The 25,552-nt window shown below is 42.7% G+C and overlaps 1 non-coding gene and 1 pseudogene across 1 annotated transcript; both read right to left on the reverse strand.

Annotated features, from left to right (window-relative positions):
* The window catches only part of LOC131226841 (calcium-dependent protein kinase 19-like), a 30,826-nt pseudogene extending 7,747 nt beyond the window's left edge, over window positions 1-23,079 (reverse strand).
* Window positions 14,582-14,688, reverse strand: LOC131228469 (small nucleolar RNA R71). The gene has a single exon (XR_009162972.1). It is a non-coding gene; the product is annotated as a small nucleolar RNA R71 (small nucleolar RNA).
* Window positions 23,080-25,552: the final 2,473 nt, after the last annotated feature.

The following is a 25,552-nucleotide window of genomic DNA, read 5'->3' on the forward strand; positions in this document are numbered from 1 at the left end:
TATCGGAGATATTTCGAACACTAGTCATGAGATCTATAGTTAACTCTATGAACATGACATTAAATTTCAAACTTCTTGTCCTCATGCACCTCGATATAATAGAGTCGCTAGATACAAGAATCAGACATTCACTTGATCCATGTTAATAGAGATGAAGGTTCCAAAAGCCTCCTAAGATGAGGCAATTCTAACTGTCGTATGCAATCAATAGGTTGCCTTCACCGTCACTTGGTGTAACACCCCGTACTTTTTAGTACACGAGTGTTACTATGGATACCCAACTTAGTGTAAACATAGACCTAACCTATGTAAACATTTAACGTCGTGTTAGCCTGAATCCTACGGTCAGCTATAGTTGTCATCCATAAATTGAGTCATCCATCCTTTGATTCTCAAAATGAATCGTCAAATAGTCACATCCTTAAACAACCTGAGGACCTAAGCCGTACAACTAATTGGTCCATGATCTATATCCGGACTAGGGTATAAATCCCATCATTGGATCCTTCGAGATTGGTAAATAAAATCCTAAACCCACATTTTTTTGGTGGCCCATTCAGGGATTAAGATATTCTGGCTATCAAACTAACCATCGAAGTATAATTTCACTAACTTTGGAAACCTATAGAACCACTAAGATCAAGGTTAGAAGCTATCCGACCATTGAATTTTATAGAATCAACACCATCAACCTTGATAATAATAAATCAAACCAATTAGCCCATCCAAAAGTTTAATACCAACTAATCTTCAGCCTTAGGTATTTAATGATACTCCAGAAAGGAATGGACGGTGTGGATCGCACTTTCAATCGCGTGGATCCCACCTTTAAGGTCGTGCATGAACACAAACTATGTGCACCCGCAAAACGCTGGACAATGCACACGGTCAAATCGGGCTTGACCCGATAAAGCCAAAGAAAGGCAGGGAATTTCTCCCTTTTTCCCGCCGTTTGAAATTCAAACGGCAGGGATTACTTTTACCCCGAAACGGCCCACCATCAAGGGCCATATATAAAATCCAAACCGTCCATCACACTCAACAGGGATCACCGACCAAAATTATGGTGGAAACCACCGGTGATAATCACTTCTACAACCACGAGCTAGGGACGAACTCGACTAGCGCACGTAGCTTCTGACGGAGGAGAAAAACCACGTCGCATTGCTCTGCTAGCGGTTTCATCCACTTCGGAGACAGTCGGAGGCACTTCCACGTACCCCGTAAAGGCCAAGTCACTCATTTCCATAAATATCTACTCCCAGCCGAAAGGCGGAAGGAATATTTCCGTTCTTAGGCTGGGAATATCTCAACCATTCCATGTCATCTGGAAGGTTCTCCTTGACGATCCGGGACGTCAAAACTAGGGCTGCAAAGAGCCTAGAATCAGGACGAGAAATTGAAGAGGTGATGGCGAAAAATCAAAGCGGCGCGTGTCATTCTTCTTCTTAGGACCCCACATATGTCCTAGGTGTCATCTCGTCCATCCAAACGACCCTGATCGATGGTTCAACCGGTCAGTTGGAGAAAGCCATGATCGTCAGGTCTTCTTCTCCAAAACGACCGAAAAACCCAAAATACGTAAGACACGTCTGTTGGCGAATCTGAGCCATCCAAAGTGTGTCCCACCTCGTCAAAAGCTCATCGGAAACAACTATCCGAGCCCATACAGTCACTGCATCAGATGTAGAAACCCGTAAGAAGAATTCTCAGCTTTTCTCCCACTAATAATCCTACTAATCCAGCGTTTAGTGCGGAAGCTGCTAGAAACGGAATAAAAGGCTATAAATAGCCGGTTATTAGGGCATTTTTCGAGAAAAGGAAAGAAAGAGACAAAAAGAGAAAGAGAGGGCCGGCCGCTGGAACGAGTCGCATGCTCGACTCAGTTATGTGGTCCGTCTGCTGTGAAGAAAACAGAGAGTGAGAGAGAAATAAGACAGAGATATGGGAAGTTCTAGGGAGTGAGAAGGGTGAAAGATGGGAAGAGGTGCGGCTGGGGAGAGTTCCAGCCGTCCATCAGGGACCGGGCGACCTCCTCTGTTCAATTCAGTCCAGAGCCAGGTCTCAGCCATCGATATCGACTCGAGCCAGTCAGGACTGGACCTTCGTGATGCCGGCAATCCGTTTCACTCCTGATCAGGTAACCACACCTACCCTCCCTCAGTTCTTGTTGAAATCCGCCTGCCCGGTTGACTGTATTCACAGTCACCTCAACTCGGTCACGAGTTGAGTGAGTCAGCTGCATTTCTAGGTGGAAAAACTCAGATCTGGATCCATGGCAGTGATCGGCCTGCCTTGCACAAGGATTAACACCACGATCCGATCTCCGATGACTTCACCTAGTTACACGCTGCTAGCCAAAGGAACTCGGCTGGATCGAGCTAACACTGAGTCAACTCAATGCTCAAAGTCGGGCCGACTCGGTCAGTTTCCCGACTGAGTCAGGTCGACTCCGATCATCTGGTGATGATTTGAAGTTGCATGGCATTCTAAGGATTTGCAACCCAACTTTGATGATGGTAGATTTATTAAAACTAACTCCTCTAATCGTTAGTGAAAACTCCATCTGAGTCAACTCAGTCATGACTCACTGGAATTTTGAAATGCCTCATCCAAGTACTATTTGTGACCGATATCCTTGGAAGACACTCCATCCTTCAATCAGTCCAAACCAGCAAGTAGAAGTTATATTCTATGTAACTATTAAGCTAAATGTGAGTTAAGATTAGAAGTTAGAACTTACATTTGTTTGGATTTTAGGATCATCACACTCACCACTTAGGAACATTGCAAATAAGAGAAAATACCCCCAAGGTGAGGGATATCCCACATGGCTTTATTCATTTCATTAAATTCTAAGGTTGTTTAAACTTATAGAGATACTATAATTGCGTAAATAGTACTTGTGCTTTTTACTAGGAATTGATATGGATATGCATGTGGGGATACCTAAGAATGTGTGACTCTAATCCATTTCATGAAAATTGTATCACGCTCATTATAACCCATTTGAAGTCACTCAAGTACTTTTCTATTTGTTAAGAACTCTAGTCTCCCACTCTAATGTTAAGTTTTCTCCACTCATCCTCACCTAGTTAGGTTCGTTCTAATTTGAATACCGCTATATATGAGCAAGTTAATTCTCTAGTTTTCCATATGAATATGATGAGCATGAATTAATACATTAGTTCCATTACTCATACCTCATATTTGATAATTCCGGAGTTAAAACTTGGCTTTATACTATCTTTGATAACTTGGTAATTGCATGATGTTGAGCATAATCCCACAAGAAATGACAAGGGTTATTAGATCTCATCTTATAAATCTAGGTTATGTATGGGATATTATTTTCCATGAGAAATGTGGATAGTTGTGATTGTGTTTGGATAGTTAGTATATTGGGATCTTTGATAAATAACCTTGTTAACATTTTGGAGTTATATGAGTATCATGGTGCATGACATTCACGCATGACATATGAGCTTTTCCGAGTGATCAACGTAAACCACACTCTGTTTAATTTACTGTAATTCCTGTTACTTCAGTTAAACTCTCAGGGCATGTGCATTTGTGTCACTTTGGGTGCTCTTTCTCTTCATGAGGTTTTTCCTGAATTAGACACTCCTCGGGCGTACCCCGTGTATTTTTTCAGGAGATATCCTTAGGTGCACTCTCTTACATGACTTTTTCCAGGTAGATAATCTACTGCGGATGGTCTGCATGGTCTTTTCCGGGTGGCCATAGTTCTCCTTGGGCGTACCTATGATTATTTTTTCGGGTGACTAGTCCGCCTTGGGCGGCCCTTTATTTTGAGAGTTGGATGTGCATCCCCAGATCTGTGACTTGTACATACATTCATACACCCATACATTTATTTATAATTTCATGATTAGTCTCCTTGTAATTTGAATATGTTAATTTAAACTATTTGGGAATGATATGATATGCATAAATCCTTGCAGGAAGTTCCAACTGAGTTTTCACTCACCCAATCGTGCAGTTGCACCAAATAGGCACAAGTATGATGAACAGGTGGAGACCCCTATGACGGGATCCCAAGGATGGCTGAGGTGGAGTTAGGTAAGGAGGGCCTCTATGCCATTGCAGTTGAGCCGTTGGAGCTCAACCGATAATTTAGGATTTACTTGCTTTCATATTTCATATTTTGTATCTTGTTTGAATTGTAATAAAATATTTCCCTTGTTGTGAGATTTCATTTTGCTCTCATTCATATGTATTAAGCTTCTTTGTTGTTACTCTTGATATCCTTAGTTTATGCAATGTTGCCTTACTCCAGGTTATAGAATTTGCCGCTATTTATATGTATGTTAGTCCACCTCATAACGTAACCCTCGGGTTCTCTATGAGGAGCGACTATCCTCGGGTTTTGAGACCCAAGGTGTTACACTTGGCAATAGTTAACCCCCTTCATATCTTAAAGCTCAATTCTCCTCTGTTCAAAATTCCTCCTAAAGTGTTTGGGTGTTTGTGCTTTGTTCATGCATTGGGATTTGACAGTGATAAGTTAGGATATCAATCTTCTAAATGTATTTTCTTTAGGTATGCATCAAGAGAAAAGGTGTGTAAGTGTTATTCACTTGAAACGAAGAGGAAGTATATCTCAAAAGATGTCACAAGTTTTAAGAATGTACAATACCTCAATTCAGGGGATATTGAACTTGCCCCTTCATTTGGTGAGGCATTTCTCCTTCCTATCACAGAAGATGATAGTCCTTTTTCATGTTCCTCATGAGTCCATAGAAAAACCTCTTTAGGTATATATCCACAAGAAGAAAGAGAGAAGTCTTCAAAGATGATCAACCATAGCCTCTCTACCACCTCAGTGCCAAAATAGGACAATTATTTTTTTCCTTCTGAGCAAATTCCCTCTGCAACTCCATCCGAGCTTATGATTGCTCTTTACAAGGCTAACTAAGCACATATAGTTTCAGAGACGATACAGAAAAATATGATGTCCCAACAGCCAAGGGAGCACTGAAAATACAAATATATTCTCTAACATTTATAGAACTACCCAAACTAATACTGTGAGCATTGATATTACAATGCTACCCTTTAGAAAACATAACATTTTGACAATTGGCAAAGTCTCCTCTATGTAAGCCAAAACCTCAAAGAAATATCCAAAAAGCTTCTTTTCACCTTAATTGCCTATTCTAGCGCCATAGTTTACCATCTTACCATCAAATCTAACAATCGAGAAAAGCCACTTGAGCTAGATGACACATCAAAGGTGGTCATGAGGTCAATTCATTCTGGTGACATCATCAATTAGTTATCTCCTAGAGCGCTTTGATTCAATAAAAGTGAGTCTCATAGAGTGGGACAATACTTAAATGCTTTGGATCATTGACAAAAAACTAAGTATGATTATATGCTCACAAAATGAAATCCACAAGGATAGTCTTTTGAAGAGTCTCTACAAGAGGAGAACATTGCAATCAATCTGCAAGTAAATTATGCACGCATGTCATCTTGTGAGTGTCTATAGCATCTTTCGATTTTATTTTTTAAGAAATGATTTTTTTTTTTGACAAATAAATTGAGTATGTTCATGTGTTCACAAAATGGAATACACAAGGGTAGTCTTCTTTCTTTTTGGGATTAGATTATCCGACTGGAGCAGATTTCAGTTGTATGTGTACAATCCTGTATGGGGACAACAATTTGAACAGTCCAGATTGAAATATATGTATGTAGTATGCTTCATGAAAATGCATGCTAGACCATACATAAGGAAAAAGGGCAGCCTAATCTGACAAGTTAGAAATACAGGAAATGGAAAACCAATTTTTTTTAAAAATAAAATAAAATTGGAGGCTAATACAAATCAGCATCTTACCCTCCTCAATGAAAACGGAGAGACCAAAACCTGTCGCCTTGAGCGGCGAGTCATCCTCCTTACTGACCAGCAAGAAATTCTCCGGCTTGATATCCCGATGCATCACCCCCATAAAATGGCAGACGTAGACCACATTGATGATGGAACGTCCGATGGCAGCAGCGACACTGTCACACCCCAAACTCGGAGACCGGGCTCACAAAATTTTCGATCGCCGAATCCAGCTCCGATAGCCTCCGTAGAACCCCATTCTCGGCTCCCAGCGCCTATTCGCCAGGTTCCGATCCTGGGATGCTACGAGGAGGATTTTTCAACATCAGTCTGATTCGTAATAAGCATAACCAAAGGCATAACCCACAAACAACAATCAAAAACTCCATCACATTTCCACTATGATCAAAAACTTTACAAGTACAATGAGCATAAAGGAAAATACAATGAAGATGAATAAAACTCTAAAATAATCTGCCACGTGCTCAAGCCTCAGCGCTGCTGCGATCCAACGTCACCTAAACGCAACAGTCGTGCATAAGCTTATAGAAAGCTTAGGGGGTGGTGAAAGTGTGTGCTCAAGGTGATAATGCAGTTATGCAGTATCAGAGTAATGTGGAACATGTTGATGAATGCCAAGAATACCATTAGTCGTACCAAGGTCATGCGGTGCAAAGAATGATGTCGGCCATACCAAGGCCATGCAATGTGAAATGCAACTCAAGCATACAAATCCTCATCTAAGTCCACATATCGATAAAGCTCAAAATCTGAAATATCACCGGGGTCTAGTACACTCCAAGTTAGATTGCAGCACCATCGCGCGCAATAAGGTGAGTGGAAAAGACCTCACTATCCGCCTGCCAATATCGGGCTCGGCTCGTCAATAGCGGACCCATTCCTCAAGCTGGTCAGACTTAGCCTAGCATTGCCCCCTACTCTCGGGCGGGTAAGTTCGCACCCTCTTCCAACTGACCACAACACAGTGGAAAGCGCAATCGTCTGGTAATCGGCACTCGGCGCTTATGCACCCACTCGGTCTAGACGTTGGAGCAACATCTTGGTACCATAAGGGTTTAGGGACTTTCACCCAGGGATATCTATAACACCCCATGTAGAACAATATTTTTGGTATCCAATCCTGCCAACCATGATACGCCTGTGGAGGCTATGGCCCTGATGTCGCTAGGGCGTACAGTACCATATCACACAATGCGAATGCATGAATCACACTATCCAGTCATGCAGCAGTCCTGCGCATATTGTGCGCTCATGTAGGGCAACACCCCCTATCCGGGAGCCCCTAAACAATCTGCCCGAAGGCATATGCGATGATCAGTCATTTCTCATATCAAGCATGCATATGATGCATATAATCATGAATCATGGAACTAAACATGTTATATGGGATGGATGATGTTCATAACGAAGATGGGCCTAGACGGCCTACACATAACACGTACGAGCCTAACAATGGGCCCTATGGAGAGTTGTAATGTGGACGTCAAACCACCATTGCTCTCAAGGCATAGCCCGTCGTAAATATCATTACATAAACCATGTTGGGATCACACATTGCAATGGACCTTAGGTACATCCCATTGGGCCTTCAATATATCAAATGGGTCATATCATATGGGCCTTATATTTATCAAGTGGGCCACATCAATGGGCCGCACCAATGGGCCTTATGTACATTACAATGGGCCATAACCCGTGGGCCTTAGAATGCATCAAAATGGGCCTTGTAATATGGGCCTCGTATATACATATCAAGGTAGGCCTTAATGGACGGCCCACAAACACATTAAGATGGGCCTCAACACATGGCCTTAAATAAATTTCCAAATAATTGGACGGTTTAGATGAAACACATGCATCATGGTGGGTCCCATAAAAGCCCACCATCATATACATGTATATATATATTTAATATAATATATAATATATATAATATAATATACTATATATATAATATAATATAAACCACATCCAGGCCCTGGACGGCCTGGACAGTGATGTATAACATATATAATATATATACTATAATAATGCTATATATAATATATACCATATATATATATAATATAATAAAAATAACATCGTCCAGGCCCTGGATGGCTTGGACAACACATATATCAGGTGTAGCCCCACGTGGGGCCCACCGAAATGTTAAAATTTTATCCAATCCGCTGAGAGGGAGGACCTAGAAGAGTTTCAATGGCAGCCACTCAATCCCACTATTTCTTATCATGTGGGCCACCTGAGATTCGGATGGGTCTGAAATTTGGAGGGGGCCCACTGCTGAGAGCGGCCCACCTCGTGACCGGGTTGGATGACAAATAAACATCAAGGTGGGGCCCAGCTGCTGTGTCAGAAAGGAAGTAGGCGCTGCCTGCGCACCAGTGCCCGGGCGGACGGCGGATGGGCAGCAACCCACAGCTCTAGCCATGGGCCCCACCTTGATGTTTATTTGTCATCCAACCCGATCACGAGGTGGGCCGCTCTCAGCAGTGGGCCCCCTCCAAATTTTAGACCCATCCGAATCTCAGGTGGCCCACATGATAAGAAATAGTGGGATTGAGTGGTTGTCATTGAAACTCTTCTAGGTCCTCCCTCGCAGCGGATTAGATGAAAATTTAACATTTCGGTGGGCCCCACGTGGGGCTACACCTGATATATGTGCTGTCCAGGCCATCCAGGGCCTGGACGATGTTAATTTTATTATATTATATATATATATATATATATATATATATATATATATATATATGGTATATATTATATATAGCATTATTATATTATATATATTATATATGTTATACATCACTGTCCAGGCTGTCCAGGGCCTGGATGTGGTTTATATTATATTATATATATAGTATATTATATTATATATTATATTAAATATATATATACATGTATATGATGGTGGGCTTTTATGGGACCCACCATGATGCATGTGTTTCATCTAAACCGTCCAATTATTTGGAAATTTATTTAAGGCCATGTGTTGAGGCCCATCTTAATGTGTTTGTGGGCCGTTCATTGAGGCCCACCTTGATATGTATATACGAGGCCCATATTACGAGGCCCATTTTAATGATTCTAAGGCCCACGGGTTATGGCCCATTGTAATGTACATAAGGCCCATTGGTGCGGCCCATTGATGTGGCCCACTTGATAAATATAAGGCCCATATGATATGACCCATTTGATATATTGAAGGCCCAATGGGATGTACCTAAGGTCCATTGCAATGTGTGATCCCAACATGGTTTATGTAATGATATTTACGACGGGCTATGCCTTGGGAGCAATGGTGGTTTGACGTCCACATTACAACTCTCCCTAGGGCCCATTGTTAGGCTCGTACATGTTATATGTAAGCCGTCTAGGCCCATCTTCGTTATGAACATCATCCATCCCATATAACATGTTTAGTTCCATGATTCATGATTATATGCATCATACGTATGCTTGATATGAGAAATGACTGATCATCGCATATGCCTTTGGGCAGATTGTTTAGGGGCTCCCGGATAGGGGGTTTTGCCATACATGAGCGCACGATACGCGCAGGACTGCTGCATGACTGGATAGTGTGATTCATGCATTTGCATTGTGTGATATGGTACTGTATGCCCTAGCGACATCAGGGCCGTAGCCTCCATAGGCATATCGTGGTTGGCAGGATTGGATACCGAAAATATTGTTCTACATGGGGTGTTATAGATATCCCTGGGTGAAAGTCCCTAGACCCTTACGTACCAAGAGGTTGCTCCAATGTCTAGACCGAGTAGGTGCATAAGCGCCGAGTGCTGATTACCAGACGGTTGCGCTTTCCACTGTGTCGTGGTCGGTTGGAAGGGGTGCAGCCTTACGTATTTGTATTTTTTTTTTATTTTCAGTTTTTCGATGGTTTTCACAGGTGGGGTCCACATTTTGAGAATCCACTCCGTCCAATGGCCCTCCATGGCTCAAAACAAGCAAAACAAGCCTAATATTGGGCATATTTCGGCGTATAATAATATCAGGGAAGGCTTCAATGGTGAAAACTACCATTTGATATGGTGTGGCCCACCAGAACCTCGGATTGACTCTGTTTTTCGGTTCAACGCCTGAAATAGGGTTGAAAAGGGAATGGACGGCGTGGATTAAATACATGCATCAAGGTGGGGCCTACAGGAATGGACCACCCCATTTAGAAACAAGCTAACACATTTTTTTTCTTCCAGTGACGTCCAGCGTCCCTGGACGTTGCACATGCATGGAGGCTTTGCTCAAGTGGGCCACCTCATGATGAATGGTGTGTGTACAACACCTAAAAGGTGGGCCCCACTTCTAGATATTTTGGATAAAAATACATACCTCGTGGAGGAGTCCATCTAAGTGGGCCACACAACCATATCATAATCTCATAAAGAAAAAGAAATAGAGAGGAAGAGAGAGATAGAGAGTGGGACATGCGTGATGGAAGGACCTCGGCACTATGGGCCCTCCCTTCAATGATCTACAACATAAATCAAGTGGGCCATTACATGTGGGCCCATTAAATCGAAATTCAACGGTGGAGATCTCTTCTCCACTAAAATAGACGGTCTAGATGACCCTAAGTATGCAAGAAAAATAAACATCATGATGGGGTCCATGGAGAATGGCCCCATCATGGAATGATCATGATGATCCAAGTGGGCCATCGGCCACATCTTAGGGTCCAAAGTGAGATCCAAACCATTGATCGGTTGGCCTCACTTGGCCCATCTTAAAAACATTAAAAACTACCCTATCAAAGCACCCACCGCTTGTTCTTCTTGCTCCCTTGGCTTCCTTAGCTCCTTGTGCTTCTCTTTGATAGAGGAAGATGAGAAATGGATGGCTAGGATGGGAGATCTAGGGATGGAAAGGTGAGCCTCACACATGCATTTTCTCACCATGGGAGGGCTTAGACGTGAGGAGCTCTTGGGTTGCTTGGATTGAAATTTGAAAATGAAGGGGAGAGAGAGTTGTAAAAAGAGAGGGATGGGTGATAGATGTGTGATGTGGTGAGTGATGGGTGTAAGAGCCCTTTTTTGACTTTTGTGGCAAAAGTTGTAAGAAAAGCATAGGTTCTAAGAAACTTTTTGACTTTTGGGGCTTGCTTAGGAAAGGGTGAAAGGTGATGTGTACTTGACATGATGGGATTGATTGATTGATGTGACATCTTGAAGAGATTCTCTCGAAATTTGTACGAGCGACGTTTTTCTCGCACCGAACGCTGGCCCACATCTCCTGGCTAGAGCATCGTATCGGCACGCAAGTCGCGACATTTGAACTGCGGCGACGGCGCGGTCGCTAAGGTACAAGTCCTGGGTTGAGTCGACTTGGGTTGACGGCATGAGAATCAGGGTCGCGCGCAAATACCGGTTAAGGGTTGAAGGTTACCGAAATTCGACCGGGAAGTGTTGAGGGTCAAATATTGCATATCAGACCCCAGTAATTACCCGATTTTATGAATATGATACTGTTTGACGGCATGTTTTAATCGTATTTGTAATACAGGACGCATTTACAAGCATGGATTGAAATAGAAGGCTAAAAATATGGATTTAACATTCAAGAATCACCATGACAAGGGCCAGACTCCAGGGGACCAAGATCAACGCCAGAGATCCAAGAAAACCGAGAAATTGAAGCTCAAGTGACCTGAAAAATGTCCAGAATGCAAGATCATAGGGTTCCCACCATCTGATCAGTTCAAAACTCCATACGTGGCCTGAAGACCATAAATGAACCGTACACGTGAAATTTCAGCTCCTGGATCACTGTGGAAGTAGCCCAACGGACAGATCAGCTCCTTTAATCATTATGTGGGGCCCGCCTGATATCTTGATATACTTCAAAATTGGTATGGACGGTTTATAGAATGTGACAGAATGGATGGACGGTACAGATGTCTCTCGAACATAACGATGGACCCAGATGTACATTGCATGTACATCGGGTACATGTGTGCGAGCAATGCACCGGACGGAGAGTCCGGTCAAAAAAATCGCTGACCCGAAGTCCCTGTTTCGAAAGGAAACAGCGACCGACGCTGTTTCGCCGGGCGCTCGATGTGGGCCCCACTCGCGCCTCATTTCGAAGATCGGGACCGTTCATCAGGCTTGAAGGGGCCCGTTTATCACAACTTAGGTGGAATTTTTCCTAGAAGGAGTACGGAGCAGATTTCAACCGTTCGAACGAGGTGCGAACGGTCAGGTGATAACTCTGCGAGCCACATCAACGGACGGCCAAAAACCTTCCGCTCCCGACCAAAATTCCGAGAGCAATCTGGTGGACGGCTTGGATTTTTCATTTGAATCCGAGTATGGACCCCACTAGCGTCACAGCGCAACGAATAGCAGTCCCTGTTTTCGCGTCCGGGCGCAGGCCGACTTTTGCGGGCTGTTGTACGATTTCGGTGTTGATCAAAACGCTGATCCAAACCGTCCAGATGATGCCCAATCTAGGATTTACCCTAGCCATGAAGACGTTTGCAAGATCTGGGACGGTCAGCGTCCCGATCATTCATCCAAACGCAGGTGGTTTGGAGAATCTTCTGCATAACATGCGTCGGCCCTGCGCATGAATTCCGCCGGAGCTGTTGCTGCGTATACAGCCAGCCACACCCCTTTTCTGCTGCTGTTATAAAAGGAAAAGAGAGGGAGAAGAGTGGGGCATTCAGGGAGGCTGGAACGGAACCAGCGTGAGGAGGTGTTCTTTGGAGGAATTTGGCTGCTGTTGCTCGGTCGTGGGTTTGGAACGTGAGAGAGGAAGTCAAGCAGGGTGGGGGCTTAGCATTGAAGGAAGAAAGGAACCAGAAGCGTAAAGCGGTTCTTTTTCTCTCTTTCCTTCTTGTTCTTTTCTTTCCCTGTTTTATTTTATTTTGCTGTTTTAATCAGCCCATTCATGTGTAGCTAATCCTCTTAGCTAGGGCTAAGAGGTGAAGCCTGTAGCGAGATGGGAGACATTATTTCCTGCTTTTCATTTAAATTTATGAACTGAGCTTGGTTTTGAGTTGATTATTAAAAGAATATTTTCTCAGTTTTTAATGGTCTGTTGTGACTGAAATTACAATGGGTTTGCAATGGTTTTGAATATCTCTTTTTCTCTTTTGATGTTTATGACGTCAGGAGGCCCTGTTGTTCACCATCGTCTCCTGGGCATGGTAGGATGACAGTACCTTCCTGATCTTTATAAATTGTTGATTGGTTGCTAATTAGTTTAATCCCGTTGTTTGCTTTGTCTCCTGGGCATGGTTAGATGATGGAATCCATTCTAATTCATATACCTCTCATCTCTTGAAAACCAGATCAAGTCAGTTTGATTTCCATTTTCATGATGCAGGCATAAGATCTCCCTGATCCCTACAAGTGGATCCTCTGAATCCCTAGTTTCCTTCCTCTGAATTCCTTAAAGTTTTAGATAATTATTCCTCAATTATTTCTTAAATTCTATTTGGTTTAGATCACATCTTAGTCTAGTTTCATTTCTACTTGGTTTCAGATAACGTACAGGTATCAGTCCCTGTGGATTCGACCTCGGTCTTACCGAGTTTATTACTACATCACAACCCTATACTTAGGGAGTGAACAAGTTTTTGGCGCCGTTGCCGGGGACTGACGGTTACATTTTTTTTTGAAATTAATTAGTTTTAGAATTAGGTTAGGATTAGGATTTTACTAACTTTAGGTTAAAAGTTTTTATTTTATTTTATTTTTAGAAACTAACCTGTTTTCCTGTTTTGTACGATCCTGAAATAACTTCTCAATTGGTAATTCCTTCCTAATCTCTCTACTTTTTCCTATTTTTAGAATTAGGATTTAAATTTTAGAAATTAACTAATTCTAGTATCCTCCTTTCTGTAGGAAATAGTTTATTTTAGAAATTAGGTTATTTCCCTTTTTAGAAATTAACTTTTTATTTTTATTTTAGTAACTTTCTAATTTTAACTCTTTTAAAATCTAATTTGTTTTCTAAATTAGTTTTAGAATTTTTGTTTAGAAACTAACCTTCTTATTTTGCAGGTCCTTAACTTAGGGGCTTCAATTTGGTAATTTCTTTCCAACTCTCCCTCTCTTTCTTTCTAGATTTTTTTTTCCTTTCTTAGGATTAGGTTTTTAATTAAGGGCTGCGAGTGTTTTCATGCCCAAGTGGGCCCGTGACGACACTCGACGTCTCTTGACTGAAGGAGGATTGGTTGAGGGGTTGACTATCCATCGCAGGACTAGACACCGCTCGAAATCCCCTGAGTTAACTGAGGTTATTGCTGAAGACCAACCTCCTCCACTTCCACCCAGGGTGGAGGATACCCAAGATGAGAATGAGGTGCAACAGGCACCCCTGCCTCGTACTTTACGAGATTATCTACAACCGGCGGGAGTGAGTATGCCCTTATGCATGATTTTTCCTGAAAACACAGGACAAATGGACATCAAGCCAAGAGTTATCCAACTCCTTCCCAAATTCCATGGACTTGAATCAGAAAGTCCATATTTATATTTGAAAGAGTTCGATGAGATTATAGCTACATTATGTTTTCCTAATGTATCTGAGGATACAATTAGGCTGAAACTCTTTCCTTTTTCCTTAAAAGAGAAAGCTAAGACGTGGTTACATTCACTGCGTCCTAGATCCATTGGCACATGGAACGATATGCAGAGGGAATTCATAAAAAAATTCTTCCCACATCATAAAACGATTACCCTCAGAAAAGCAATCATGAACTTTGCCCAAAAGGAAGATGAAACATTCTTCCAATGTTGGGAAAGGTTCAAAGATTTGGTCAGTTCATGCCCACAACACGGATTTGAAACGTGGCGCATTACAAATTTTTTCTATGATGGATTGACATCTTCCATGCGCCAAATGGTCGAGATAATGTGTAATGGAGAGTTCATCAACAAAGATGTTGACGAGGTATGGGATTACCTCGATAGTCTCGCTGAAAAAACACAATCATGGGACTATTACCCAATGGCGAACACCACGTCTAGGCCGACTCAATTAAAGGAGAAATGTGGATTATATCTCTTGAAAGAAGAGGATGATCTCAAGTGTAAAGTGACTACGCTCATAAGGAAAGTTGAGGCCATGGAAGGAAAGAAGGATAAGGTCAATGAAATTGTTTGCGGCATCTGTGATTGCAACATTCACACAACTGAAAACTGTCCTACAATACCCGCCTTTCGAGGAGTGTTGAATGAACAAGCCAATGCCGTAAACAACTATCAAAGACCTTTTACTGGACCTAACTCCAACACATACAATCCTGGCTGGAAAAATCATCCAAACTTTAGTTGGAGGAATGGACAAACGGCGACTCCTCCAGGTTTCTTCAATCAAAATCCAAATCAAGTGAAACCTCAAGAGGAACCGGTTCAAAATCCCATACAAGAGCTGGCTCAGGCAATGCGGGGAATTACAGATTTTATGCAAAAGATAGATTCTCGTATGACGGTTATAGAAAAGGGGATGCTTCCTGCACAACCTCTCCCCAACCCTAAACCACAGTACGAGAATAATGATCCCAGCTCTTCAAATCAGATGGGGCATGCTAAATCCATCACCACTCTTAGGAGTGAGAAGATCATTGATAAAACTCTTCCGGTTAGGCCCGAAAAGCCTCAAGAACCAGAAGAGGACAACAATGATGGATCCAGTGATGCCCCACAAGAAGTAGAACCAGAACTTCTAGAGAAGCCAGTTGTTCCATTCCCCCAACGGTTGGTTTCACCAAAATCTCTCTCTAACTCTCAGGATATCCTAGAGGTGTTGAAACAGGTGAAAGTCAACATTCCTCTACTTGATGTCGTTAAACAGATACCTTCATATGCCAAATTCTTGAAAGACTTATGCACGACCAAAAGACGAAAAATTATTCAAAAGAAAATCTTCTTGACTGAGAAAGTGAGTGTCATCCTGAAGCAAGACGTGCCGCAGAAATTCAAGGATCCCGGTAGCCCAACCATATCATGTGTAATCGGGATTCATCGAATTGATCACGCACTTCTTGACTTAGGAGCGAGCGTCAATCTGATTCCCTACTCGGTATACAAACAGTTAGGTTTGGGTGAATTAAAACCCACTCTAACCACATTACAACTTGCTGATCGTTCTGTTCGTGTACCAAGAGGGATAATTGAGGATGTGTTAGTCCAGGTCGATAGATTTTACTACCCTGTAGATTTTATCATCCTGGACACCGAACCCATCAATAACATGAGCACTCAGATTCCTGTCATTCTTGGTCGCCCATTCCTTGCCACGTCAAATGCAATTATCAATTGCAGGAATGGTATCATGACTATGTCTTTTGGAAATTTGACATTGGAGTCAAACATTTTTTTCAATAACGGCAGCAACGCAGAGGATGATGACGATTTCCACGACATTAACATGATTGACTCTTTCGTGGAAGATACGACACCTCTGACCTTATCCTCCGACCATCTGGAGACGTGCCTGGCCCACTCCCATGATTTTGATGATGACATGCTTAGGGAGACGTGCGCCTTGCTTGATACTGCACCGGTACTTGAAGTTAACCGGTGGAGGCCACAATTTGAAGAATTGCCACGAACCGATGTAGTGCCTCTACCGTCTAACCTCAAGCCGCCGAAGCTTGACCTAAAACCTTTGCCCTCTGATTTGAAATATGCCTATTTAGGTCAAGATGAGACATACCCGGTGGTGATCTCTGCCCACCTGGAGAAAGAACAGGAGAGTATGCTTATATCTACTCTCATTGAGTATAAAGGAGCCCTGGGATGGACGATAGCGGACCTCAAGGGAATCGATCCCTCGATTTGTACTCACCACATATATCTTGAGGATAATGCAAAAACTGCTCGGCAACCACAACGTAGACTAAATTCAAACATGAAGGAAGTGGTTAAGGCCGAGGTTCTTAAACTATTGGATGTGGGTATTATATACCCTATATCTGACAGTCAATGGGTGAGTCCAACTCAAGTGGTCCCTAAGAAGTCCGGAATCACCATCGTAGCCAATGCTAATAATGAACTCGTGCCAACTAGAGTCACTACTGGTTGGAGAATGTGCATTGACTACAGGAAATTGAATACCGTCACGAGGAAAGACCACTTTCCTTTACCATTCATTGATCAGATCCTTGAAAGGTTAGCTGGTCATTCCTATTATAGTTTCCTTGACGGGTATTTGGGCTACAACCAGATAGAGATAGCCCCTGAAGACCAGGAAAAGACCACATTTACATGTCCCTACGGCACCTTTGCCTATCGAAGGATGCCATTCGGGCTATGTAATGCCCCTGCCACCTTTCAGCGATGTATGCTTAGTATCTTTTCTGATATGGTGGGGCAATACCTAGAGGTCTTCATGGACGACTTCTCTGTTTACGGTCCATCTTTTAGCAAGTGCTTGGAAAGTCTTAAATGTGTGCTGAAAAGATGTGAAGAAAAGAACTTGGTACTTAATTGGGAGAAGTGCCATTTCATGGTTCAGAAGGGAATTGTCCTTGGGCATATCATCTCGTCCAAAGGAATCGAGGTAGATAAGGCAAAAATCGATCTTATCTCTAACCTACCTCCACCCAAGAACATCAGAGACGTGCGATCCTTCTTAGGACACGCAGGATTTTACAGGCGATTCATAAAGGACTTTAGTCTTCTCTCTCATCCTTTATGTAATCTTCTTCAAAAGGATGCTCCGTACGAGTGGACTGAGCAGTGCCAGGAAGCTTTCACCAAGCTTAAGGGCACGTTAACCACTGCCCTATCATGCAGCCACCCGACTGGAGCCTTCCTTTTGAGCTTATGTGCGACGCTTCTGATTATGCTCTTGGAGCGGTCCTAGGCCAGAGAAAAGATAAGCGGCCCTACGTCATTCATTACGCAAGTAGGACTCTAAATCCTTCCCAGTGAACTACTCGACTACGGAAAAGGAACTCTTAGCTGTAGTGTTCGCCTTGGACAAATTTAGGTCCTACTTGATCGGATCCAAGATCATTATTTACACAGATCATGCGGCACTTAAGTATCTTCTTTCTAAGAATGATTTTAAGCCCCGCTTGATACGATGGATCCTTCTACTCCAAGAATTCGATTTGGAAATTAAAGATAAAAAGGGAGTAGAAAACGTTGTGGCCGATCACCTTTCTCGCCTTAATACTTCTGATTCCCTTGAGACGCCCCATATCAACGACATGTTCCCTGATGAACAACTGTTCAGAGTCTCCCATTCACCTTGGTTTGCTGATATTGCTAATTATCTTGCTACAGGTGCCATACCGACACAGTGGACTGCGCAAGATAAGAAGAAATTTTTCACCGAGGTGCGCAACTTTTTCTGGGATGATCCTTATTTATTTAAATATTACCCAGACCAAATTCTAAGGAGATGTGTACTAGACGATGAGCATCAGAGCGTCATCTCCTTCTGTCACTCAGAGGCCTGTGGTGGTCACTTTTCTGCTAAAAAAACCACGGCCATGATTCTGCAGTGTGGCTTTTACTGGCCCACTATGTTTAGGGACACTCATGAGTTTTGCAAAGCTTGTGAGCGTTGTCAGAAATTGGGAGCATTGTCCCGTCGAAATATGATGCCTTTGAATCCCATCCTTATCATTGAAGCATTTGATTGCTGGGGCATCGATTTCATGGGACCATTCCCCCAATCGTTTGGGAATCTGTATATTTTGCTCGCCGTGGATTATGTCACTAAATGGGTCGAAGCGATTCCGTGTCGAAAGAATGACCATCGCACGGTCATTAAATTCCTAAAAGAAAACATCCTTTCTCGATTCGGAACGCCTCGAGCCATCATTAGTGATGGGGGCTCACACTTTTGTAATAGACCATTCGAGAGCTTAATGAAGAAATACGGTATCTCTCATAAGGTGAGCACCCCATACCATCCTCAGATAAGTGGACAAGCTGAGATTTTCAATAGGGAGATCAAACACATTTTGGAAAAAACGGTTAACCCTGATCGTAAGGATTGGTCAATCCGATTGACTGATGCCTTATGGGCATACCGTACTGCCTTTAAAACCCCTATTGGAATGTCTCCCTTTAGACTTGTCTATGGGAAAGCTTGTCACTTGCCTGTGGAGTTGGAACATAAAGCGTACTAGGCGATCAAAAATCTTAATTTCAATCTGGACAACGCTGGCTCGCTACGCAAACTTCAATTGAATGAACTTGAGGAAATCCGGAATGATGTGTACGATAATTCGAGAATTTACAAGGACAAGATGAAAGCATTTCATGACCAACACATTTTGCGAAAATCATTCACGCCTGGTCAGAAAGTCCTTTTGTACAATTCTCGACTACATCTCTTTCCGGGTAAGCTTCGATCTCGTTGGACCGGTCCTTACATTATTGTCACTGTTTTTCCGCATGGGGCCGTTGAGATAAGAGATCCCGACAATAGCAAGGAGTTTAAAGTTAACGGACATCGATTGAAACCATTTGTCGAGAAATTTGATTCAGAGGACATGTCCATGCCTCTGACTGATCCTGTTTACCAGGATTGATCTCCTAGTCTAATGGAGGTATAGGTAGGTTTCCTGTTTTCTTAGGACTAGGGTAGTTGCTTTATTTGTCTGGCTGAAGACAGTAAACTTAGCGCTCCTGGGAGGCAACCCAGTTCTTCATTTCATGTCATTTTTATCATTGTCAGTTCAATGTTTGTGGGTAACATTACTGCAAACCCTCACGAGACTACAACTCATCCACTAGGGGTAACCTAGGGGTTTAAAGGCTTGTTGCATACGCTAAATGCAATCGAGAGCACCTGCGAAAGTGGTATAGATAGGATTTTATTTTTGTTATTTTTGTGTTACCTTCTTTCTCGTGCTGACCGACGCCCATGCTGCGATCTTTTGGAAAGCTTCTTGATTCCTTCGTCCAGGTACTATCTTTTCATCACTCCTCTTATATTTCCGTTGTCCCATGTGCATTGCATGCTTATTTCGTTTACATTGAGGACAATGTAGATTTTTGGTTGGGGGTGGGAGATTAGGTTTCCTAATCAGTGTTTTCTTGGGCTTGTACAAAAGTTGTGAAAATTTTAAAAATTTTCTGACATTTTGTTGAATTTGAAGTGATTTTGACAACCATCTTGGATTTAAAATTACAAGATAAGTGAAGTTGGTAATTTATGACTCTTAGATTCAGTTATCTATTATATTAGATTTCACAGTTAAGTTTGAAGTATTAATCTATAATTGGAAGTTTTAAACATTGATTGAGTTATGAGTTCACATGTCACATCTCGCTTTCACATTAAGATTTCAGTTTGATATTGAAGGGTTAACTTGGTAATCACTAAGCATGTAAGGAACCAGCTTGGAGAATTTGCCCGTCATGAATTTTAAAAAAAAAAAAAAGAGAAAAGGAGAGAGAGATACCTTTGGAAAAGGTTAGGCGAATAATTTTCACCATAGGTTTGCTCCCTATAGGTGCGGATTCAATTCTCCTCTCCCTCGATGACTTAAAAAAAAAAAATCTAGAAAAATGAAAGAATGATCTGCGAGGCAAAGTTCTGGCTTAGGTGATGGTAGTTATGATTTTTTGATTGATTACCAATGATGTCATGAAATCGACAATTTGATCTCTTAATGATCGATAAGCCAAGATTATACTATACACTTATGGAACTCAATGTTTGGAATTTTTCTAATTGATGGATTAATACCTTGATTTTGACTATGAACTTTATTGTGCGCATGGGTCTAGAAGAAAGAAATACCCAACATTCATGAATCTTAAAATTCTAGGATCTGGATTGTTTTTCAAAAATAATAAAAAAAATAAAAAAATAAAAAAATCACTTGAGTCTCTAAAAATTGTCATGTAATTCTCAACTTATTTTTCGCATATTTTGCTCGGGACTAGCAAAATGCTGGTTGGGGGTTGTGTTGAGGGTCAAATATTGCATATCAGACCCCAGTAATTACCCGATTTTACGAATATGATACTGTTTGACGGCATGTTTTAATCGTATTTGTAATACAGGACGCATTTACAAGCATGGATTGAAATAGAAGGCTAAAAATATAGATTTAACATTCAGGAATCACCATGACAAGGGCTAGACTCCAGGGGACCAAGATCAACGCCAGAGATCCAAGAAAATTGAGAAATTGAAGCTCAAGTGACCTGAAAAATGTCCAGAATGCAAGATCATAGGGTTCCCACCATCTGATCAGTTCAAAACTCCATACGTGGCCTGAAGACCATAAATGAACCGTACACGTGAAATTTCAGCTCCTGGATCACTGTGGAAGTAGCCCAACGGACAGATCAGCTCCTTTAATCATTATGTGGGGCCCGCCTGATATCTTGATATACTTCAAAATTGGTATGGACGGTTTATAGAATGTGACAGAATGGATGGACGGTACAGATGTCTCTCGAACATAACGATGGACCCAGATGTACATTGCATGTACATCGGGTACATGTGTGCGAGCAATGCACCGGACGGAGAGTCCGGTCAAAAAAATCGCTGACCCGAAGTCCCTGTTTCGAAAGGAAACAGCGACCGACGCTGTTTCGCCGGGCGCTCGATGTGGGCCCCACTCGCGCCTCATTTCGAAGATCGGGACCGTCCATCAGGCTTGAAGGGGCCCGTTTATCACAACCTAGGTGGAATTTTTCCTAGAAGGAGTACGGAGCAGATTTCAACCGTTCGGACGAGGTGCGAACGGTCAGGTGATAATTCTGCGGGCCACATCAACGGACGGCCAAAAACCTTCCGTTCCCGACCAAAATTCCGAGAGCAATCTGGTGGACGGCTTGGATTTTTCATTTGAATCCGAGTATGGACCCCACCAGCGTTACAGCGCAATGAATAGCAGTCCCTGTTTTCGCGTCTGGGCGCAGGCCGACTTTTGCGGGCTGTTGTACGATTTCGGTGTTGATCAAAATGCAGATCCAAACCGTCCAGATGATGCCCAATCTAGGATTTACCCTAGCCATGAAGACGTTTGCAAGATCTGGGACGGTCAGCGTCCCGATCATTCATCCAAACGCAGGTGGTTTGGAGAATCTTCTGCATAACATGCGTCGGCCCTGCGCATGAATTCTGCCGGAGCTGTTGCTGCGTATACAGCCAGCCACCACCCTTTTCTGCTGCTGTTATAAAAGGAAAAGAGAGGGAGAAGAGGGGGGCATTCAGGGAGGCTGGAACGGAACCAGCGTGAGGAGGTGTTCTTTGGAGGAATTTGGCTGCTGTTGCTCGGTCGTGGGTTTGGAACGTGAGAGAGGAAGTCAAGCAGGGTGGGGGCTTAGCATTGAAGGAAGAAAGGAACCAGAAGCGTAAAGCGGTTCTTTTTCTCTCTTTCCTTCTTGTTCTTTTCTTTCCCTGTTTTATTTTATTTTGCTGTTTTAATCAGCCCATTCATGTGTACCTAATCCTCTTAGCTAGGGCTAAGAGGTGAAGCCTGTAGCGAGATGGGAGACATTATTTCCTGCTTTTCATTTAAATTTATGAACTGAGCTTGGTTTTGAGTTGATTATTAAAAGAATATTTTCTCAGTCTTTAATGGTCTGTTGTGAATGAAATTACAATGGGTTTGCAATGGTTTTGAATATTTCTTTTTCTCTTTTGATGTTTATGACGTCAGGAGGCCCTGTTGTTCACCATCGTCTCCTGGGCATGGTAGGATGACAGTACCTTCCTGATCTTCATAAATTGTTGATTGGTTGCTAATTAGTTTAATCCTGTTGTTTGCTTTGTCTCCTGGGCATGGTTAGATGATGGAATCCATTCTAATTCATATACCTCTCATCTCTTGAAAACCAGATCAAGTCAGTTTGATTTCCATAAATCCGAATGCAGGCATAAGATCTCCCTGATTCCTACAAGTGGATCCTCTGAATCCCTAGTTTCCTTCCTCTGAATTCCTTAAAGTTTTAGATAACTATTCCTCAATTATTTCTTAAATTCTATTTGGTTTAGATCACATCTTAGTCTAGTTTTATTTCTACTTGGTTTCAGATAACGTACAGGTATCAGTCCCTGTGGATTCGACCTCGGTCTTACCGAGTTTATTACTACATCACAACCCTATACTTGGGGAGTGAACAGGAAGACCGCGGAATCTATGGAATGGTACGGTTTAGGATACGGGGCTTACAGGCATGCTCCAAGTAACTATCGTTGGCAATGATCCGATCAGAGAACTTCCCGCCAAAGCAGAGATCCATGATTAAATGGATGCTTTGGTAGTCCTCATACGCGCCCTTGAATTCGACAATGTTTGGGTTGGCCAGTCAGATGCTGCATTATGAGGATCTCTGGGCGTACGCCCTCTACGTCGCTCTCGTGGACAAGCTTGCACTTGGAGATGGATTTGCAGGCGTATTTAAGGCCGGTAGACTTCTTAATACAAAGATAGGTGACCCCAAACTGTCCGCGGCCCAATTCCCTGTCGAGAGTGAAGAAGGAGTTGACATCTGATAAGGATTTTGAGAGGATGGTTCTAGTGTGGGAGGATGTTGGATGGTTTATGAGGGATGTATCAGAAATGTGAGTTCTTGGTAGTGGCAAGTGTTGTTGTTGTTGCTGCTGCTACTGTTGCGGTTGAGCTTTCTTTTGTTGTTGGAGAGGAGGGAAGTTACCCATTTCGGGAGATGGTTTTGGTTTTCTTGCCTGCTTTGATTTGTAAGAGAAGTCTGCTCAAGACAGATATCTTGTTTAGAGACAGAGCTTTCATGGCAATACATTCTGAAACAAAGGGTAGAGTGAGATTCGAAGCGTTTTCTAAGCTTGTTCACTTTGCGATGGGGATTTTCCAAAAATGTCCTTGATAGACAATTACTCGTTTTTTTATAAAGCGCCGGGAGTTTCAATGGTTAGGGCATTATTGTAATTCGAAAGCTTGGTTCGAAATTCGAACCGCATAAGAGAGCGGATTTTATACGCTGGCAGACTTTTATTGCGATGGCGTACACTTGCAATATATTCTCTCAGTCAAACCGGAAACGGATTAGCTACTCCCCTTGCCACTAGCCAATGGCTGGCGGTCGGTGCTATGTCGGCCCACCATCCATTCCGTCCATCTATTTTTATAGATCATTTTATGTTACGAGATCAAAAATGAGGTATATCCCAATCTCAAGTGGATTGCATTACAGGAAACAGTGTTGAATGAGCATCGACTATTAAAAAGTTTTTGGGGGCCATAAAAGTTTTGGATCAAGCTGATCTTTGTTTTTTCCCTTAATTTCGGTCTGTATGACCTAATCAACAGATTGGATTTCAAATAAACAGTACAGTGGACCTTACGAGGATTTTAATGGTGGATTTTCGGTCACTATTGTTTTCCTGTGGCGTGGTCCACATGAGATTTATATCCCTCTCATTTTTGGCATCAAGTCCTAAAATGATATGTAAAAACGGATGAATGGAATGGATGAAACACATATATCATTGTAAGACCCGTATCCTAGTCCGTTCTGTTCCGTCGAATCCCGCGATCCTTCCTGTCGAATTTCGGCAACCTGTGACGTATAATCGACGTTGCGATCGACCATAAGCCTTATGATGTGCATTTGAGTCGGCTTAAATCAAGACTTGTACCATTGCGACCGCACCGTCGCCGCGGTTCCGACACCGCGTCTCTCGCATCGATCCGATACCCTGGCAGGAAGATGTGAGCCGGCGTTTATTTCGAAGAAAATGCCGCGCGTTTGCAATCCCAAGAGAATCTCTACAATATGTCAAATCAATCCCATCAATTAATCCCATCCATCACCTCATGTCAAGTACAAGCAACCCATACTTTCTCTCTCCAAAGTCAACCTTTTCTCACCCTCTCTCTTACACACCCATGCTAGTCAAGTACACATCACCTCACCCATCACTCACATCCATCACTCTCTCTCTTTACATCCCATCTCCCTCTCTCCCTCTCTCTCTCATTTCTCAACTCAATTCCAAGCAACAAGTGAGCTCACGTCCAAGCTTCTCCATGTGAGAGAAATGTGATTTTGGTGGCCCACTTTCCCATCCCAAATCCTCCATCCTAGCCTTTCACTTCTCATCTTCCACCATCAAAGTGAAGCTTAAGGAGACCGGCATTTCAAAGAACCGAGAAGATCGACCAGTGGGTGCTTCTATAGGCTAGATTTTCATGTTCTTATGATGGGCCAAGTGAGGCCTACCGATCAATGGTATGGATCTCACTTTAGACCCTTGATGTGGCTAATGGCCCACCTTGATGCTTAAGATCATTCCATGATGGGGCCATTCTCCATGGACCCCATCATGATGTTTATTTTCTTACATGAATATGGTCATCTAGACCTTCTAGTTTGGTGGAGAAAGGATCTCCACCGTTGATTTTCAATTTGGTGGGCCCATATGCAATAGGACCCACTTGATGTACAATTGGATGCTTGAAATAGAGGGCCCATAGTGCCGGGGTCCCTCCATCACACGTGTCCCACTCTCTTTTTCTCTCTCTCCTTCTCTTATTATGTATGTATTTTATGTATGATGGGATGGCCATATGGTCCACCCGAATGGACCCCACCATGAAGCATGGTTTGGACCCAATCCATTTGTGAGTGAGGCCCATCTTGCATGTGTATGTGATCCACACCACCCCACCATGTGATGGCCCGCCTAAGCGGGGCCCACCCCAATGTGTGTGAAATGTCCAGACGTCCAGGGACG

The sequence above is a fragment of the Magnolia sinica genome, chromosome 15 (assembly GCF_029962835.1).
Source record: "Magnolia sinica isolate HGM2019 chromosome 15, MsV1, whole genome shotgun sequence".
NCBI classification, from domain to species: Eukaryota; Viridiplantae; Streptophyta; class Magnoliopsida; order Magnoliales; family Magnoliaceae; genus Magnolia; species Magnolia sinica.